This window comes from Crotalus tigris, unplaced genomic scaffold (assembly GCF_016545835.1).
Source record: "Crotalus tigris isolate CLP2741 ecotype Arizona unplaced genomic scaffold, ASM1654583v1 scf7180000017589.2436309, whole genome shotgun sequence".
Taxonomy (NCBI): Eukaryota; Metazoa; Chordata; class Lepidosauria; order Squamata; family Viperidae; genus Crotalus; species Crotalus tigris.
The window spans coordinates 388847-404220 of NW_024096495.1; the positions used below are offsets into that span (position 1 = coordinate 388847).

Genomic DNA, 15374 nt, shown 5'->3' on the forward strand with positions numbered 1-15374 from the left:
AGAATTCACTTTCTCTGTAACTTCTGACTTGATTTACAACCTAATGAAGCAAGCCTTACCTCAGCTTCTCAAGTTAACTTATTTATAACCCCACCAATAAACAGATTGTAAACTTGAAATGCTTGGACACTTAATGGAAGATACAATGGTGGAAAAGAGATATATCATCCATATCGGGTCTGACATTAAAATCATCTGTCAGAATTAGTTCAGAGTTCAAAAATTGAAAAAAATCACCTTCAAAAGATAATCCTCATAGCAATCCAACAGATTATGTTATTTTCAGAAAAAGGTGTGAAACTAACAAGGGGTTTAGATTATCAGGCCTAAACTCTAAAGATTTACAAAGAATTGGCACTGGAATGGTTGAATAAAAAATATCAGATGCCATTAAGATATTGAGGTGCCTTTGAGCACAGCTCCTTCTCAGACTAGTGCTGCTAAAAATGAGATAGAAAGAAACCTCTTTATATTCATGGGCTTACCTTCATATGTTTCTTGGAAAAAAACAATATCAAAAGACCCTAACCTACAAATAAAAACCACATCACTCAGCCTACATCACTAGTGAATGCAAGGTTTGAATGTCATTTAATAGCCAATAACTTTGTATTTATCACTAAGTGACACATTGTCAAGGGGAAAAAAGAGTTGGTGAGCTCATAATTATCCCTAGGTGACACAGTGCCAAGGGATAAAGGTAGAAAGAAACTTCAGACAGATGAAATCATGTGTTTTCGTGCCTAGCTTGTGATTTTAGGGCAAGCTCCTTGACAGCTACATATCTTCTCAGAGAGGTGGTATGTATTAGAGGTTGACAGGGGGTCAGCACTCTTCAGCCTTTTCAATAATGTGATGCTTTTCTAGATGCTGCGTTCAGTTTCATCCCCACACATAATTCAGACTGCTAAGAAGTAGTAGTGATAGGAGATGAAATAGGATGCTGAGTAGACAAAGGATGAAGTGAAGCCATCTTTGGCAGATTACATTTAATATTTGAGAGACCCTCTTTTCTCAAGGTGAACTATTCATTTCACTTTGACTTAACAGTACATGATTGTCAATTAGATGCTGCAGCTAGATTAGCTGTAGCTACTCAGAGCCCAGGCCTAGTAAGTCTTGTTCTAAATCTCAAACAGCTAGAGAACTATAGCAGCTCTTTCATTGAAAGCTATGCAAAAAAGACATTTATTGTTCTAGGCAAATTTCAGAGGTTGACACGATTAAAGGCTCTTTGGAGACAGCTTAGTAAGCAGGGCTCAAGGCTATCTTGCTGGATATTGTATGACCATTTGAGGCTGGTTTTGTGAGTTGTTCAGCTAGGCAGTTACTCCTACACATGTTAAGTATTTTAACACATGTATTACTTATTTAAGTTAGTTTTTAACATACATTTGAATGGCTTGGCAGAGATTTCAAATATTTCCTTATTCTAAATAACATAGATGATATTATTTGTATCCAAATTTAATTGTCAAAAAAAATCTGGAAGCCTTTTCACTGAATTTACATCAGCCTGGAAAAGTGGAATGTTTGGCAGTGTGGTATCTTGATAAAGAAGATTATTCCTTAGGGTTACTTGAGAAATCTGAAGGGCATAAAAATAAAAAGTCTCTGAGGGATAATTATTGCTGGCAGAAGCAAGAATGTATTTACTATTTGTACATAGATGCGACATGATGAGCTAAGAGATAGGCAAGGGGTACTTAAAAATTGCCATTTTGTTAGCAGAAAAAGAGCTATTTTTAAAACCCTGAAAAAACCCACACTATGCTGTTTTCCCCCAAAAAGTCATTTTGCTGGAGTAGTACAGAATATGATGTCCTGAATTAGCCATTCTGCACACACTCACATGATACATATAAGAGGGTTATTTCAGATGTTAGGACACTGGTATTTCATCCTATTTTAGCACTATATGGGTTATTTGGAAACTAAAACAAAGTGCTCCTCCCCAGAACTAATTTTTCCCATATGGCTTATAGGAAAATGAGCATCACCACGCCAAAGGATTTCTTTCCTAAATTTTGACATTTTAATGAAACTTCTGTACAAAAGAAGCACTCCCATTGCATTGATCTGTTCATAATCCTTTTTTTACCATAGCAAATGTTAAACTTGGCCAGCTTATTTTTATTAAATTTTGGTTGCGGTTGTTGAATGTTAACCACTTTAAAGTGTCAGAATGGGACACATTCATTGTTCAGATTCTCCTTATATTCACTTTCTCTCTATGTGTAACGTCCACATTGATGAAAAAAAGATTGATCTGAAAAGAAGGGATTGTCTATTTGCTATTTGTTCCAGCTTTTTGACAAATACATTAGAGTATAATTCTATCCACATTCAAATAATTCATGATTCATTAATTATTCCCACATAATGAGATTGGAACTGCATTTAATGATGCTAATATATAATTTAGAAGAATTGAATGGAGCAAATGTCATTGCTGAAACTTGGCTGGAAATTTTGCCAGAGTTTTCCCCTATTAATTGGCTCAGTAAGTGGTTCATCTTACAGAAAGCCAAGGTTCTGGAATAGAATGCTATAGATCAAAATCATTATGACAACAGCAGGCAAATGAACATCTCTTCTTCAATTGTAGTTGTCAGCTTTTACTAACCTATTTATTGTAATAAATATATTATGCCATATAGAGAAGCAACCTAGAACTAAGGAGAAATTTCCTAACAGTGAGCACAGTTTACCAGTGAAACGACTTCCTTCAGAAGTTGTGGGTGCTCCAGCATTGGAGGCATTTAAGAAGAGACTGGACAGCCACTTGTCTGGAATGGTATAGGATAATCCTGCTTGAGCAGGGGTTGGACTAGAACAGAGCTTTTCAGTCTGTGGGTACACATACCACTGGTGGTACTTCGGCACCTGGCAGATGGTACGTCACCTAGACAAGTGTAGCTGGGGGGATGAGCTGAAGCAGCAGCAGCATCACACAGGCCTGGGGGAGAGTCAGCTGAAGCTGCATTGTTGACGGGGCTCTACTGAGGGCCCAGGATTGGCGCACATGGCTCCAGCTGATTGGTGCTTCCAGCAGCATCTGCTATCACTGAGAGCAGCAGACAGGCCTTGGGGAGAAACAGTCAGCTGGAACTGCTGGGGCGAAGCAGAGGCCCCAGGATTGGTGTGCGCAGCTACATGCTGATTGGCGCTTCTACCACATCTGGAAGAGAAAAGGAGACGGGGGTATTGGTGCATATTAATAAATATGGATAAATTCATCATACATTCATCAGTGCAAAGGGAAAGTGATTCAGCAAAGGAACTGCCACCAAAGAAATTAAAATCAGTACTTTTCCCCTTTTTTATGGTTTATGACATTTTATTAGATTATAGAATATGATACAAAAATACAAAAGCAAATAGTCAGACACAATGGGGAGGAAAACAGGAAAGAAAAGTGAGGGGGAGAAAGGGAAAGGAAAAGGTATTAACGTCCAACTTCCTCTGTTGCAGTAGAATGAAGCATTAACATCAAAACTCAACTTTTTACTTTTCCATAGTAGTATAAACTAGCCATTTCTATAACAACAAATCAATCTAATCAGTAAAACCCAAAATCTTTTTTTTTTAGTCATCAAATTTTTAACATCTTGCTAAGCACTAGTGGTACTCAAATATTGTCATGTCCTAAAAGTGATACAATCTGTGAAAAGATTGAAAAGCCATGGGCTAGAAGTTCACAGCATGCTAATAAAGACCACCTCTAGCACTACAAGATGTTAAATATTCAGGTGAATTTAAAAAAATCTTCCATATAATGTCCAATTCTTCGAGACTTCCTAGATAGATTCCAGCTGTTTTGTTGGCAAGGTTTTCAGAAGTGCTTTAGATAAAGTCCTTTCAAGAGTTGAGAGAGAGTAACAAGCCCAAGTCACCCATCCAGCTTTGTGCCTAAGGCACAACAAGAACTTACAGTCTCCAGGTTTGTAGCCTGATGCCTGAACCGCTACATCCCAAAACTGGCTCCCAGATAGATGCCCAATATCAACATCTGTATGATAACAAGTAAAACCTATAAGATAGCATAGCCACAATGAACTGAAAAGAGATACAGGCCTTTTCTTAAATAGTAATTCTAATTATGATTCTTGATCGTCTAAAAAGTTGAAATGTTAGTTTGGATGAAGGAAAGAGCTTAAGTTCCAATGTATCATCTACACTTACATTTTTGCAGATATATGTTCATCAGTTTAAACACATTAGAACATATTGTGCTACATATTCTTTGTGTTTTGCTATAGACTGGGTCTATTACATTTTTTAAATATTTGAGCTTATGTTTCTCATAGGTTTCTTAAAACAGTTTTAATAAAAGATTTTACATATATAATAAGAAATACTCTCAATGAAAAATATAGACCCTTCACGGTCTTCACAGAACATAAGTCATTCCTGGGGCTGTTCACAACAAACAAGCAAATACCCCAGATCATATCCCCTAGGATGTTGAGGTGGTCAATTTTCCTGTCAGCATATGATTATAGTTTGATTCATAAACCAGGTAGAGAAATTGGCCATGCAGATGGCCTTAGCAGACTGCCCCTGCCACAATTAGAGCCCGACCCTGCTCCAGCCATGCGCATCCTGGCTATTCAGGACCTGCCTGAGTTTCCCCTTAACACAGGGGATGTGACTGTAGAGACAACTTCAGACATGACGCTGAGCCGTGTGCTGAACTGGGTGCTCACAGGATGGCCGGAAAATAATCTCGGGCCTAATTTTCAGAGTTTCAGCAGGAAGAAGGATGAGTTGTCAGCCCACAGGGGATGCATCTTGTGGGGTAGTCAGGTGGTAGTTCCAAACTCACTGAGGACTAGAGTCTTGGAGTCTCTGAATTAGGGACATCTGGGAATAGTCTGGATGAAGGCACTTGCGCAAAGCTACCTTTGGTGGCCTGGACTGGACAAATATATTGAGGCTCAGGTACACAGCTGCCATATTTGCCAGCAATCTAGGCCAGAGATGCCCCATACCCCTGTCCACCGATGGAAAACCACACACGCCCCCTGGTCCAGGATCCACATTGATTATTCAGGGCCTTTCCAGGGATAATTCTTCCTCATTGTGGTGGACAGTCATTTCAAGTGGTTAGAGGTCGCACCTGTCCCCACCACGATTGCTGCCAGGACCATACAAGAACTGTGGGTATTTTTGCCACACATGGGTTACCCGATGTGATAGCTCTGATAATGGGGCCCAATTTACTGCTTCAGAATTTCAGTCCTCTTTAAGGGCAAATATGATCAGACACGCCACATCAGCCCCCATTCACCCGGCTTCGAACGGTCAAGCAGAGCGCATGGTCTGAACAACGAAGAAATCCTTAAAGCGGATGGTCTCAGGTAACTGGCAACACAGACTGGCAGATTTTCTACTCTGCCAACATACAACCCCATGCACTTCTATGGGCAAAAGCCCAGCAGAATTAAGATGGGGCCGGCGTTTGATCACAAAGTTGAATTGCCTACATCCAGATAGAGTTGCCTCACAAGCAACACAGCCAAAGGCACTATGGCACTTGCAAGTTGGCGACCTGGTCTGGGTGAAGAACTATGGGCAAGGGGCACTGTGGGTGGTAGCTGTGGTTTGTAAGGTGACTCGGCCACTTTTTTACGAAGTGGTCCTGGAAGACGGTCGCATGCTACAGAGGCACATTGACCAACTGTGGCGGAGGTTAGCAAACCAGCCAATAACTCATGACTCTAGTAACAGTCAAACTCAGGAGCAGCATGATGGCAGTAGTGCATCAGACTCTGCCAGCGACGGTGGAGCTTTCTGACTAAGGGATGGTGAGTCAGTCCCAACCACTGATATCACAACCAATGAACAATACCAGCTGATGGCTCCATTGTCAGGACTGGTAGACTCTGTTCCATCTGTGGACACTGGCTTGGGCCTAGCAGGACAACCCAGCCACGGAGACTTGAGTCTACCTGTGATAGATGGGTCCCATAGCCCTGGTCTTCCAAGCCTGGCAGGCGATCTGACTGACCAGGGGCCTCCAGCAGTTCCGAGGCGTTTGGAACGGGCGAAAAGGCCACCAACATATTTAAGAGAATTGTTCACCTGCTGCCTCGTCGATGCCTCACAGAACACCAAACATAACACACCCCATGATGTATTTGAGAGTCCAAAATGTCTTTAATCTCAAAGTATTGTTCACCCTCAACCAGGTGTGGGGGCCTGAGGTGCAAGAGGCCTAATGGGGGAGGTGATCTCTGGTTTGAGCAAACTGCAGTGGAAAACAAGGTGGATTTTCTGAAGGTTCTTTGGCAAATCCAATTCAACTGTCACAGGATTGATGATGCATTTGACAGGGAAAGGTCCTACAAATTTAGAGCCTAATTTCTTAGAAGGTTGTAAAGACTGCAAATATTTCATGAAGAGGTATACTCAGTCTCCAACTTTATATGGTTTTTGCTCCACCCTCTATTTATCGGCCTGAGCCTTATAGGCTTCTCTGGCTTCATCCAGAGCTTTCCTGACTACTGGCCAGGTATTTTGTAATTGCTTAATCCATTGTTGCAAGGAGGAGATTTCAAGCTCCTTGACAGGAAGTTCAGGCATGGCCATAAATGTTTGACCATTAGCCATTTGAAATGGAGTAAAACCTGTACTGGAGTGCATAGCATTGCTGTTAGCTCACCTATCAAAAGGAATTTTTTTTCCAAACTGAACTTGAGAGAAGCTTATTATAGAATATGGATAAAGAAAGGGGATGAGTGGAAAATTGTTTTTAATTGCCCCCATGGCTGCTTCCAATTTAATGTCCTCCCATTTGGACTGCAGTTTTCATGCAACTAATCAATGAGGCTCTACATGATCACCTGTACAAAGGGGTGTTGGTTTACCTGGTGATATTTACACCAAAGCCAAAGCCCAGCCAACCATTAAAATGGACAGGAGAGGGTCAAGCCGCTTTTGAGAAACTTAAAAAACTTTTCTCTATGGAGCCAGTGTTGAAACTGCTTCAAGTTCCTTTTCCCAGTTCATCTAATTCCCTGGGGGTCATAAAGTACACTTTTGGCTTTGGTAGCTTCGCCCCTGGGATGATTTCTATAGCACAGTCAGTGTATTAGCTTTTTTTGACTGCTGCCACACACTGCTGACTAATGTTTAAGTGATTGTCCACTAGGACTCCAAGATCCCTCTCACAGTTACTGTTTTTGAGCCAGGTTTTGCCCAGTCTGTACTTGTACCTTTGGTTCTTCCTGCCCAGATGTAAAACCTTGCTTTTCTCCACATTAAATTTCATTTTGTTGGATAGGGCCCATTTTTCAAGTCTGTCAAGATCTTTTTGGATCCTGAACTTATCTTCTAGGTGTCGGCTATTCCTGCCAACTTAGTGTCATCTGCAAATTTGATGAATTCCCTTTCTATTCCCTCATCTAAGACATTTAGAAAGATATTGAAGATATCCTAAGACAGAAACTTGTAGTACTGCACTGCTTACTTCCCTCCATTTAGATGTAGTACCATTACGGATGACTCATTGAATATGGTTTGTCAGCCAGTTACATATCCATCTCGTGGTGATGCTGTCTATCCCACATTTTTCTAGCATACTAAGAAGTAGATTGTGGTCTACTTTGCTGAAGTCTAAATATACTATGTCCACAGCATTTTGCTGGTCTACTAATTTAGTCACTTTGTCAAAGAATGTAATAAGATTGGTTTCGCATGATGTGTTTTTAACAAATCCATGTTGGCACCTAGTGAGAACTTTATTTGTTCCTAGTTGTTCACACATCTGTTTTTTGATTATTTTTTCCAGTATCTTCCCAGGTACTGATGTTAGGCTGATTGGTCTGTAGTTTCCTAGTCTGTTTTTTTTTCTTTCTTGAAGATGGGAACCACATCAGCTCTTTTCCAATCCTCTGGTAGTTCCCCAGTGCTCCAGGATTTTTACAGTTATGTTTTTGGTAGGTTGGGCTATAATTTCTTTTTGTGTGTAGACTGATACAAAGAATGAGTTAAGCAGCTCTGTTCTCTCTCTACTGCCTGTTACTTCCTTGCCATCTTCTCTCTTTAGTGGACTGACTGTTTCCTTGATATTTTTTTTTTTTTGGTTATTTATATGTTAAAAGAAACTTTTTTTATTATCTTTGACTTTTGTTGCAAGTTTTTGTTCATTCTGAGCCTTTGCTTTCCTCACTTCATCTTTGCAGACTTAGGCTATCTGCTGATATTCTGCCTTAGTTATGTGTCCCTCTTTCCATTTTTTGTACTTATTCTTTTTGTCTTTCAGTTTATCAGAGAGATCTTTGTGCAACCATGCTGGTTTCTTCCTGGATTTCTTGTTTTTCTTTTTTAGTGGTATTGTGTTGGACTGGGCTTTTATGATTATATATTTCAGTGTTTCTCATGCTTCTTGAGTTGTTTTCCCCTTTAGGATTTTTATCCGTGAAACTTTGCTTAGGGTCTCTCTAAGTTTGTTAAAATCAGCTCTTTTAAAGTTTAAAACACTAGTTGGATTATATTGTATTGTTTGTGTTTACATTATATTGAATTCCAGTATGATGTGGTCACTCTCACCCAAGGTTCTGGCAACTTCAATTCCCTCTATTACTTCTTCTCTATTAGTAAGAATTGGATCCAGTATAGTTTTTCCTCTAGTTCCCTCCTCTACCTTTTGAATGACAATGTTGTGAGCTAAGTTTGTTAGGAATCTGTTTGATCTCCCACTTGCTGCAGAGTTTGACTCCCAGTTGATATCAGGGTAGTTAAAGTCTCCCATTACTACTGTGGTATGTTTCCTACATACATCTATTTCTTCTGCTTGATTGGGTGGCCTCTAGTATATGCCTATAGCAATGTCATTTTTTCCCCTTTTATTTTGACCAATATGAATTCTAGGAGGTTTTCATCCTTGGTTTTGTGTATTTCTGTAGAGATATAGTGATCTTTTTTATATCATGCAACTCCACCTCCTCTTTTGTTAGGTCTGTTTCTTTTGAATAGTTTCTATCCTTCCATCAGTATATTCCAGTCATGAGTTTCATCCAACCAAGTTTCAGTAATGGCAACTATATCATATCAGCCATCATGAACTAATACTTCAAGTTCACCCTGTTTGTTCCTTAAACTTTGAGCATTAGTGTATAGGCATTTGAGTCCTTTATGTTTCTTGGGTATGTTTCTTATATCTCCTACTTTGTAACTGGGATTTCCATTCTTTCCATCACTCTCTATTTCATTGTTGTTTTTTATTTCTTTTTTTCTCTTTTCTCCCTCCTTATGTGATTGGTTATCTAGTGGTTTTTGCTTGGAATTAGGTTCTATAGGTTGTGAAGATTGCTCTCCCTCCCCCCTCAATTTTAGTTTAAAGCCCTTTTGATAAGATGAGCCAGTCATTTTCCGAATATATTGTTTCCAGTTCTGTGAGGTGCAGTCCATCCCTTGCCAGTAGCTCTTCATCTAGGTAATGCAGACCATGGTCTAGGAAGCTGAAGTTCTGTTGACGACACCAGTTTTTAGGCCTGTGTTTTTAAGAAAGGTTTTAAGACTTCCAATTGTTCATAGCAATTGTGCTGTCAATGCTGCTAACATCGGATGTTCTTGCTTTGACAACAGATGGAAATGTAGCCATCTTTTCTCTATCGCTTTTAGAGTTCATTGATGCTGGGAGGGGGAATGTGAATGGGAGTCCAGCTAGTCATAATAATAATAACACAAATTTATTAGGTCCGGAGTTGATAGAAATTTGGCAGGCAGGAGAGATGGGGAGAAAGCCCACACTTCACGTTAATTGGGGAATGTGATTTATGACTGTTAATTGGAGGAGGGAATTGCGCTTTGCTACTTTGTGCCAGGGGAGGGGAATTCAGTTCTTGGCTTCAACTATGTAGTGCTGATACTTTGTTTCTCAAATAAAAGATTCTTTAAGAAAAACAATGCCTCGAAGTTCTTTTGAAGAGATTCATCTGTCAGAACCATGACGTGTGCTTTCTGTAAGGTATAAACTGACCTTACCCATTTAATAAAATTATCTCCAAGATTTGTATCTTCCATAATGCTAAACAAGAAAATCACACTATCTAAGATTAAAGCAGCTTGCTTTTCACTGTGCTGCTCAAAATACTTTAGAATATCCAACACATTTCTATTATAATCTTGTGATTGTCTTTTAGATAAAAACCCACATTGATATTCATGAATACAGTCCTGTAAAATTATTTTAATCTTTCAATCAAAGTCATTTTAAATAACTTATAATCATTATTCAATGAAGATATTTCTTGATAATTTCTTTTTAAAGTCAAGGCCTAGGTCTTTTTAGGTATTAATTTTCTATTTGCCTCTTTCCAACTGTCAGAAATCTTTCTGTTCTGTAAAATAATATTCATGGTTTGTTGCAAAGCTTGTAAAAGTTCATCCTGAAAACATTTGTAATAAGAGGCAGGCAGACCATCTGTACCAGGTGTCTTTTTAATAGCTTCACAAATTTCCCTTTTTCTTATAGGCCCATTCATACTTTTTCTGATTTTCTGAACCTTAAGTAAATTCTGTTTATGTAAATATTCTTCCAATGAAATGTCTTGACCTTTATAGGAAGTAAAATAATATTGGTGAAACACTTTTTGCATATTTGCATTATCTATTATTACAGCATTGTCTTATTGTACTTTAATATCACTTTCTTTTCTTTCCTTTTTTACAGTAGACATGCAAAACATTTCCCAGATTTATTTACAGATTCAAAATTTATTTCTGTTGCCTAATTTATCTTTATTTGCATTTCTCTGTTAGCATAGGTAATTGCCTCTGTAGAAGCTTACCTTTGTAATAGTTGTTCTCTCTAGAGCTTTTTAAATTTTTCTTCCTGTTTTTAATCTCATCCAAAATACTTGGATTTCCTCTTGCCTTTTCTTTTTAAATTCACTGTTACATTGTATGAAATAACCACCAATAAAAGCTTTCCTCACCTCCCAAACAGTTCTTATTTCTGTGACTTTATTAAGATTATTCTCTAGATTCTTTTTTCTTTCTGTGATCTTCCATTATTATTTCCTTTTCCAACAGCATCTCATTCAATCTCCATCTGAAACAGTCATTTTTCCTTTTAATAGTTAAAGTCATTGGGTTGCGATCTGAGAAAATCTTTGGTAATATTTCCATTTTATGAATATTAGTAGCCAAAGCCTTAGAGGTCCAAATCATATCTATCCTTGAAAAAGATCTACCTCCTTCAGAAAAAGGAAAGTATTGGTAGTTTGCCTTGTGTCTTTTTAATGTTTATCTCAGAGGGGAATTTTTTTGTGGGGAAGCCAACCCATTCCAATCTCTCAGGAGACACCAATTTTCATACAGAAAGTCCAATAGTTTATCCATCAATACTTTATAAATTGCTATTTTATCTTCATTTGGGACAAAAATTCCCAGTTTAAATTTTAGCCACTTGCAAGTTATTTTCCACCTTAACGTTTCTGCCATAATCATCTGTCAATATAAGTTGGATAGAGCTAAGCATTTATATTCAAAACAAATCTATTTTTTCCACACCTGCTGAAATAATTTTTTGTGATTCAAATATTTTATATCCTTTTTCATAATACACATATTTTTGTAAGCAAATCACTTATTTTAACTTATGACTTTTTTCTCTTTTGGGGATCATTTGCTCAATTTATGTTCCACATTAAGCAATTATAATCCAAAGTTAAGCCAAGATTTTAGAAAAACCAATTCATGTCCAACATGGCATTTTTAGCATCCTGTTGTGGCATTTGACTAGTCACATCTGTTGTTTTTCCTTCTTTTTGCATTTCCTCCAGTTCTTTGAATTTTCCCAGAAAGTCTCTTGCTTTCTGCAAAGAGTTCAGTCTAAATCTCTGCTATTTTGAAGTAAAAATCACCCCTTCCAATTTATCCCATCTAAATGGAATCTTTATCTGTAATCTCTCCCACTTCTTATTGGAAAATTAAATTCAGGATGCATCAAGTTATCTAAAACATATTTCTCAAAAATTGTAACTGAAATTACTCCAGAATGAAAAGGACCTAACTGAACATTGTAGGGGAGATTTGATTAAGCTTTGACTATTAAATATGGTAGCTAGAATATATAAAACACCCCTCCCTTATATATTCTAAGTATATATTCTTTATACCTTCTAAGTATGAATTGTCAGAGATACAGTTTATGACCAGATATTTAAAGATTTTTAATATGTTCTAATTTGTCTCAATGAGTCTTCAAGAATGGCTTTTGGAGTGTTTTGCAAAGATAAATATTCTAATCTTATCATATTTTATATCTAGGCAACATGCATCAAGAGCACATAATGTCCAAAAACAAACAAAATGGCATTAAACATACAGATATGTTTCTGTGCCTATTTCAGTGATGTGAGCAAATCATTCAGGGCAGTGTATAAGGTGTTTATATAAATATTAAACAGTAAAGTTTCTGGCCTATAGCCCTTCTTGACACTGAAGTATGGGAATGCATAAATTCATCTTTATTACAGCCAACAGCCAAATAGAAGATATAACTGAAAAAGGCTTTAAAGTTGTTAAATAGAAGTAGAATAAAACAAGCAATTTTAATTTGAATTTAGGGAAGTGCTGATAGGAGTATTTTACAGATTTGTATCAATATATTGAGAAGTGAAATTGGAATTAAAGCTAAAATGTTAGCATCCAAGAAAAAAAATGGATGAAAAATAGCAAAGTATATGTCAGAACCACCAGGTTTGGCTTGGTGCCTTGCTGGCATTCTGTCATCAATGGGAAAGGGAAGGGGGAAAAAATGGGCAATTTGTTGTATACCTTTATGACTGGAAATTGGGAGAAGGGAATTTACAGTTGAGGAAGAACAGAGGCGTTTGGAATCCAGTTTGTCCTGGCGCTGGCATCTTCAAGGCCATTTGCCCTGAGTGTGGAATTTCACTAGCCCAAACACCTCAGAGTTTCTCATAACATCTCAGCAGTGCTGGATTGAATACACACGAACAGACCATGGGAGGGAGGGCTCAAGGAAATCAGAGGTTTTAATTCTGTATTGGCATGCAGGAATTTTAGATTCCACTTGACTTTCCTGCAATCAGCATCTCTTAGTAAAAGTGCCTTTTCACTTCAAATAGAATCAACAGTTTTACTTCCCTAAGAGATCAGACTGGGGCGGGTCTGACAGTATAGATGATGTAAATATTCTCAAATATTTCTCAAAATATTAAAATACAGATATGGCTTGTTAAGAGAGTGGCTCTATAAATAATCAATAGGTCTATGAAGACTCCATCTCAGCTGGGCAATGGAAACCATGCTTTCCATAAACAAAGGAAAAGGCAACAAAAAACTGCAGGGGGGATTAGATGGTTAGGTGTGCCTGGGAAGATGTTTTGCAAATTATTTCCAAGGATCTGATAAGAGCATTTTAGTGAATTGGCTTGATTATGTAAGGTTTGGGCAACAATGGAGTTGTTGAATGCCATGAGAATTGTACATGATCGAGAAAGCATGCATGGGACTAAATGAAATGCTTGGCAAAACAGTTTAATACAGAGCAGGGAATAAGACAAGAATATTTGATGTTCACTTGGCCACTTATTTATGGATACATTTATTTTATTTATAGATAAATATGTTTGTGATAGTGGAAGTGGGTTGGTGAGTGTACTTTTGCAGAATTGCTGGTTGAGAATCTTGAAGATTAGAAGCAAAAAAATGCAAAAACCACTATGAACCTGAAAATTAATATGTCAAAGAGCAAGGAAGATTTGACAGGGAAAATGGAAATAACTGCAAATTATAGATAAATGGCAAAAATCTAGAGCAATTTTATGAATTTGTGTAGCTTCATACAATGTTTAGTAGTTGGGGGAAATGGCTGGAAAAATTCCAAGAAGCGGAAGCGCTGGAAATATAAAATAGTACACAATTTGTCAACGTAAGAGAAAATGGCTATTTCTAACAACATATTACTAATCATTTTTATGCCTAAGTCAGAGTTATACTGTATATTACAGAAAAACATTAAACAAAGTTAAATGCAGTGAGAATAGTTAATTTAAAAGGATATGTGGTTTAACAGCTGGTTCAACAATCAATATGTGAAAAATAAATTTAGGCTAAATACAAAAGTGAATAATAGTACAAAAGAATTAGGTTGGGGTGGTATTTGGTCATGTAGACACAACACTTATCAAGTCACAAATTAAATAGATTGAAAAGGAAGAGGAGGTCCAAGAAGGTATGGCTGGATAAAGCTGATAAGGTCCTTAAAAGAGAGAGAGAAAGAGAGATGACAAGTTCCAAGGGCATCATAAAAAATATAAATTGGTTTATGACTGTGGTAGAAGTTATGGGAGTTTGCAAAATTAGAAAACTATGCTAAAATGAAGTAGATTCTACTAGATTCATTTTCTCTCTAATCCCTTTTTTTTAACAACTTCATTCCTTTTTCTGATAGTACATTGGAGCCATACATCAGAACCAAATAAAACCATTTCATTTGAAGTTTGTCCACATAATTCATTATTCTTTAAGTATGTTTAGCACATGTATTCAAAATAATTATTTACTTCATTATACTGTATTCATTTTTAAATTAAAATGTTTGCTTATACAAAAAGTGAGTAGCATTATGATTATATATGTTGAAAAAAATAGATAACATCACAGAACTAAATCATAGTGACTGAGTGACTTGCATACAACTCCTTGTTAAACCATGAATATAAATCAAAATAGCTGCAACAGATTACTCTCTGCAGCTAGTCTTCAACTTACAACAATTTATTTACAAAGTTACAAAGGTTGTAAAATGGGGCAAAACTCAATTAACGAATGTCTTGCTTAACAACAGAAATTTTGAGCTCAATTGTGGTCGTAAGTTGGGGACTACCTGTATACCCAGGGAAAAGAAACTATCACTTCTCTGATCATTTGTTTCAGTGTCAAACTGCTCTTTTTGTTAGTTTCTTCATAATATTACAAGGAATCTGGTTTCCTATAACGTTAGATTGTTGCCCTGTGTCTGTATTTTATGATAGTAAAGAAACACAGTAGATCATATACAATATATCTGAAGAGTGTTTTATATCCCTCCAAAATCTCATCATAGGACTGTCTCCTGATCGTTTTTTGTCGCTTTCTGAAAATGCTATGGATTGTCTGAATCCTTTATAAAATATTATGTTGACATTTAAAGTAACATCTCAGAATGTAATCAGCATAGAATAGAGTAGATTTCCATGATTTTGAAACAATAATTGAAACTATATCTTGTATACTGTATATTTGTATATAGAGGCATCCAGGTTTGCCAGAATGATGAAATGCAACATTGTGATAAAACCACCCCCCTTAATGTATATGTGCAATGCCACAACATACAAAACAGGCACAGT

The 15374-nt window shown here is 37.2% G+C and overlaps 1 long non-coding RNA gene across 1 annotated transcript in view; it reads left to right on the plus strand.

Annotated features, from left to right (window-relative positions):
• The first annotated feature begins 684 nt into the window (after positions 1–684).
• The window catches only part of LOC120316801, a 37576-nt gene continuing 22886 nt past the window's right edge, over positions 685–15374 (plus strand). Inside the window, exon 1 of the long non-coding RNA XR_005559058.1 lies at positions 685–800. This is a non-coding gene — a long non-coding RNA (uncharacterized LOC120316801). The remainder of the gene's footprint in view (positions 801–15374) is intronic.